The sequence below is a fragment of the Dermochelys coriacea genome, chromosome 4 (assembly GCF_009764565.3).
Source record: "Dermochelys coriacea isolate rDerCor1 chromosome 4, rDerCor1.pri.v4, whole genome shotgun sequence".
Classification (NCBI taxonomy): domain Eukaryota; kingdom Metazoa; phylum Chordata; order Testudines; family Dermochelyidae; genus Dermochelys; species Dermochelys coriacea.
In genome coordinates this window covers 20,959,627-20,965,626 of record NC_050071.1, presented here as the reverse complement: position 1 = coordinate 20,965,626, position 6,000 = coordinate 20,959,627, and the positions used below count along the sequence as shown (strand labels likewise).

Here is a 6,000-nt window from a genome sequence, read left to right as displayed (position 1 = left end):
TTCCACTAGTCTCTTCTCCAGTCTCGTACAGATCCAGGCTCACTTCACAGCCTTACACCTAACCCTTCCCACTCCCATTGGGGCCAACAGGGGATGGGGAGGAAATCTGCTCTCCCCAGGGATAGGATTGCTGTCACTCACTTCATTGCCAGGCAGGTTAGGCACCATGCCTGATTTCCCCCACCCCCTTCCTTCACGCTGGTGTAAATCAGGAGTAACTCTATTGAAATGTGGCAGGAACAGGAAGGAATCTCACTGCGTTGAGAGCAGAATCGGGCCCCGGGCCAGGGAGAGGGAAGGGGGCAGAAGGAGGCTCGTTCGCTTTCGCAGGTGCCATTGGCTCTGGCAGAGAGAAGGGCGGGTGCATGCCCGGCCCCATCTGTGGATCTATTGGGTAAGGGAGCTGCCAGCGTGACGGGGAGTCAGATTTCCTCCTTTACCTAGGCAATTACAGCAAAACATTTCGAGAATTTCTCCGAGACGGCTGCGGAGGGAGGATCGGTCGGTCCGGGTGGCTCGCTGGGAAAACCTCCGCCTCGTTCGGAGCGCTGAAAAGAGAGGGCGAGGCAGCCTTTGCACGCTTTCCCTTTAACGCGGCCTCAGCCAGGTAAGAGAAGTGCTGAAATTATCCCTCAATCCTGGCCCCGAACCTCCCCGTGTCTCTCCTTCGCCCTGCCCCACCTAGACAGCCAAATCTGCCGTGCTTGGGGGTGGTCTCGCTCTGCGTGTTCAAGCTACGTTTCCGTTTGCTTCGGAGAAAGGGAAAACGCCTCCCACTGCCATTGCCCGGTGACTGCAGGAGATTTACACCTCGAAATGCGGGCGGTGACCGGATCCCGGCCTGGTCACACCGCGTGGGTTGCGGGCACCAACTGCACGCATCTGCACCGCCGTTCAGTGAGCGCAGTAGGCTCAGACCCTGCTGAGGCAGGCCGGTCGCTGTGGCTCTGTAGCTGCTTTTCTTGGGTTTGCTTAAGAGCAAATCGGGGACTCCCCCCTCCGCGCCATTCGCCGCTGTGCGGGGAAATACTCAACAGCAGCTCGCGGCGGCGGCACGGAGTCGGCATCGCGCGCGCCCTGCTTCGGCCAGACGCCTCCGTGCGGACTGGGCGGCCCTGCCTCGCTCTCTCGGGCGACGCTCTCCCAGCTGTGCCTGCGCCGGGCGGGGCATCGCGGGGCTGGAGGCACCTTGCCGCGGAGGGGGGAGGGGGCCATGCGTCCGGGGAGCCGATCCGGGCGGGGGGGGGGAAGGCCGCGTCCCTTGGTTACCTCGCCGGCTGCGGAGACAAATGGCGCTTCCCCTGCAGCACAAGCGGCGGCGGCGGCGGCCGGGTAGAACCCGGCGGGTTCTAGAACTCGGCCCGGGGAGTTCTAAATTCGGAGCGGGGGGCGGGGGGGTCCCTGCTGTCTCGCCGCGCCTGTGCTGACCCCTGTCGCTGGGGAGGGGGAGAAATAGCAGGACGGGGGCGCGTTCCCGCCTCCTTACAGCAAGGCAGCTGGGCCGGCGGGCGGTCGGGTCCGCTCCGTGCAGCGAGCACAGGCCTTGAGGCTGCCAGCCCTTTGCTTTAGAGTCTTGTCCTTGAGGCTTGCGCTTTTGCCGTCTTCCAGTGTGCAGCGGGTAACCTAAGTAGCCGCCTCTACTCACAGCCCCCGGCTCTTAAAAAAAAAAAAAAAAAAGTCAATGCACTGTCCAGCCCCCAGGATCGGATTCCCACCCGCCCTGTTTAGGTATGGTTTGCACTATCACTCACAACTGTCTGGGTGTGCCCCCCCTGGCAATCCCATCCTCCAGTCAGTGCCATTGAAGATTTGGAAAACGGTCTTGATAACGGACCAGCCCTAACATAAAATCAACTCACCGGCCCTTGGCGTTGATACTGAAATCTAAGAGTAATATGCGGTTTAGCCCCCAGCAAAGAGGTAATTGTGATTTAAGGAGGATGTGCTATTTAGTGAAAGTAGATTATAAATGCTGGTTCCTAACCTACATAGGTTCTGTGCCAGCAGAACCTGGCTGTGGCCCTGGCTATCTGCCCCTAGATTAGACACTTGGCAAAAGGTGATTACTGGCACTACTACTGTAGAAAAGAGCCAAATATCCACATTGTGCAGAAAGAATTTGGGAAGGGCACCAAAAAAGGGGAGAAATTTGAACTTTTTTTAAAAAAAGTTAGTTTTTGGCTTTTCTGGTTTTGTATTAGTCAGGGAAAGGGAAATGAAACCAGCTTTTCTCTCATTTGTCTCCTTCCTTGCAAATAAGCATGCTGCATTGTAGGAAGAACAGTTATTTTTATTGCTGTAATTCTCATAGCTCTCCAACTTTATAAAATAATTTATGCTGCCTCCCTGGGTAATCACTGTTCTCTTGGAGCATGGCATAGCCTCACTGTTGACTCATGCTACAGAGCCTCTCTTTTTTCAGGAGCAGCTCAGTTGGTAATCCAGGATCCATTTCTCAGAACTGTAAAAGGGCTTAGACTCAGGACATGAATTTCCACTGTAGCATTTAAATTAAAAAAAAAAACCCCACAACTGTTCAGTCCGAAGGATAGAAAAATATAGATTTGAGTTAATAAAAGGCATTCTTTAAAGAAGGTGTTTCATTTAAGCTGCCCTGAGAAACATCAGATTTAGAACCACAAGCATCTGAGAATCAAAGTTAGGAATTTGGGTTCCGATAACATAAATCGGCACTTGAAATTCTGGAACACAGTCTGCCTGGCACTGTAGCAAGCAACTTCTAAAAATACCTGCTTGTTACGTGCCCTGTTAACCTCTTTAAATGCCTACAGTAAAAGCAGCTACTTGATTCCAGTCTCAGCAGTGGCAACAGTCTGCCAATAACCTTTTATCCTCTAGATTAATTCCCCAGAAATACAGCTGAAGAGAACACTTACTAACCTATATGCTATAGTGGACCTCTTCTCTATTGTTTTCTTGCCCATTTTTGTTTCCTTTTAATTCTCTCCCTTCTATTTTCTATCCTAATCCATTCTGTTTTGTTCTCTCTTTATTCAGCCTAACTTCTATTGTCACCACACAGACTGGCTCTTATTAATGTTACAGACCATAGCAGCATTCTTGTTTTGCATTATCTCTTTTGTTCCTTCCCATCCATTCCCTCTCCCTCCTTCCGTCTTGCTTCTCTTCCCATCTCTTTGCTGTCCCTTAGGGCTTGTCTACACTTACCGGCAATCGATGCGTTGGTGGTCGATTTAGCGGGTCTAGTGAAGACCTGCTAAATTGACTGCAGATTGCTCTCCTGTCGACTCCTGTACTCTCCGAGAAGAGTAAGGGGAGTCAACAGGAGGGCGTGTTCCGTAGACATCGCGTAGGATGGACCCTTTGGAAAGTAGATCTGAGCTATGTTGATTTGTGTTATGCTGTTCACGCAACTCAAATTGCGTAGCTTAAATCAGATTTCCCCTGTAGTGTAGACAAGATCTTAGATTTCTCCCTTCCTCTTTCCATGGGCCCAGCTGACACCCTGCTCTTTTATGGGATGAGGAGAGCCCCACATACCCAAAAGACAAGAAAGGCAGGGCTGCGCAAGGGGGAGCATGCTGCAGTTCCCCAAAGAGGTGTTGCATTGAGAACCTCCTTCTCCCAAATTTAGTGGAGGTCATGGTGGATTCATCATCATGGCAATGTTTAAATCAAGATCAGAGGTTTTTCTAAACAGTTTGTTCTAGGAATTATTTTGGGGAAGTTCTATGGCCTGTGTTGTTCAGGAGGGCAGATTGGCCTTGGAATCTATGAGTCTATGTTGGGAGCTCAAGCAAGAAGCTCTGTGAGGAACCTTTGTCCTAGACCTTACCAGAGATGCAAGAGCTCCTCTCTCTACCCCAAGCGTTGGGCTACGCCATCCTTCCCTGCCAGAATAAATCAGGTCCAAATAACCCCGTCCCACTGTAAAACCTGAGGGAGAGATTAAGGGGGAGGAAGAGAACCTGGCAGAGTTTCCCCTACCTTGTTTCACTGGGGACATATGGGCAGTCCTCTCTATGAACAGACCATGATCCAGAGGAGTTGGAGCCATCTGCATGCTTCCACTCCAGCTCTGGCCTCCTAGCCACCGCTCCTCACTCACATTGAGTCTCCAATGGCTCTCTCCTGTCAGGAACATGTCAGCTGCCCCCAGGGCTCTCCTTAAAGAGGGGAAGGTTGGTTCCCTCACTGCTCTGGGGGCTCAGTGGAAAAGGTAAGGGACCCCACTGGCTCTACTAATTACCTCTGGAAGTTCACAGCGTGGTGTGGGGCACAGTTGTGTCTGCTCCCACTCCTGCGCATTCCCCATCTTCTCTCCATTTAGCAATGCAGAGAGTGCTCCACGGCACCTGTGGGGACATAGAGGGGGAAGACTGCTGCACTGACAGCTACCCTTCCCCTTTCTCCATAGAATAAGAGAGAGCTGCATGTGAAGGGTCCTTAGGGCATGACCTAGTTCTCAGTTTGATTGTTCCATGGGGAAGATACCTCTCAAAACTAAGGCTCTGACCCTGCAAACACCTGTGCATCTGCTTAACTTTGTGTATGTGAGTAGTTCCATTGATTTTAATTGGACTAAAAGAAAAGGAGTACTTGTGGCACCTTAGAGACTAACAAATTTATTAGAGCATAAGCTTTCGTGAGCTACAGCTCACTTCATCGGATGCATTTGGTGGAAAAAACAGAGGAGAGATTTATATACACACACACAGAGAACATGAAACAATGGGTTTATCATACACACTGTAAGGAGAGTGATCACTTAAGATAGGCCATCACCAACAGCAGGGGGGGAAGGAGGAAAACCTTTCATGGTGACAAGCAGGTAGGCTAATTCCAGCAGTTAACAAGAATATCAGAGGTTTCAGAGTAGCAGCCGTGTTAGTCTGTATTCTCAAAAAGAAAAGGAGTACTTGTGGCACCTTAGAGACTAACAAATTTATTAGAGCATAAGCTTTCGTGAGCTACAGCTCACTTCATCGGATGCATTCCGATGAAGTGAGCTGTAGCTCACGAAAGCTTATGCTCTAATAAATTTGTTAGTCTCTAAGGTGCCACAAGTACTCCTTTTCTTTTAAGAATATCAGAGGAACAGTGGGGGGTGGGGTGGGAGGGAGAAATACCATGGGGAAATAGTTTTACTTTGTGTAATGACTCATCCATTCCCAGTCTCTATTCAAGCCTAAGTTAATTGTATCCAGTTTGCAAATTAATTCCAATTCAGCAGTCTCTCGTTGGAGTCTGTTTTTGAAGCTTTTTTGTTGAAGTATAGCCACTCTTAGGTCTGTGATCGAGTGACCAGAGAGATTGAAGTGTTCTCCAACTGGTTTTTGAATGTTATAATTCTTGACGTCTGATTTGTGTCCATTCATTCTTTTACGTAGAGACTGTCCAGTTTGGCCAATGTACATGGCAGAGGGGCATTGCTGGCACATGATGGCATATATCACATTGGTAGATGCGCAGGTGAAGGAGATTGACAGAGCCAGAAGAGTACCCAGAAGTCACCTACTACAGGACAGGCCCAACAAAGAAAACAACAGAACGCCACTAGCCATCACCTTCAGCCCCCAACTAAAACCCCTCCAACGCATCATCAAGGATCTACAACCTATCCTGAAGGACGAGCCATCGCTCTCTCAGATCTTGGGAGACAGACCAGTCCTTGCTTACAGACAGCCCCCCAATCTGAAGCAAATACTCACCAGCAACCACACACCACACAACAGAACCACTAACCCAGGAACCTATCCTTGCAACAAAGCCCGTTGCCAACTCTGTCCACATATCTATTCAGGGGATACCATCATAGGGCCTAATCACATCAGCCACACTATCAGAGGCTCCTTCACCTGCGCATCTACCAATGTGATATATGCCATCATGTGCCAGCAATGCCCCTCTGCCATGTACATTGGCCAAACTGGACAGTCTCTACGTAAAAGAATGAATGGACACAAATCAGACGTCAAGAATTATAACATTCAAAAACCAGTTGGAGAACACTTCAAT

The 6,000-nt window shown here is 49.9% G+C and overlaps 1 protein-coding gene across 1 annotated transcript in view; it reads left to right on the top strand.

Moving 5' to 3' along the window:
- The first annotated feature begins 383 nt into the window (after positions 1–383).
- Positions 384–6,000, top strand: part of PPM1K (protein phosphatase, Mg2+/Mn2+ dependent 1K) — a 30,487-nt gene continuing 24,870 nt past the window's right edge. The window contains exon 1 of the mRNA XM_038398882.2: positions 384–607. The gene's annotated coding sequence lies outside the window, so the exon portion shown is untranslated. The remainder of the gene's footprint in view (positions 608–6,000) is intronic.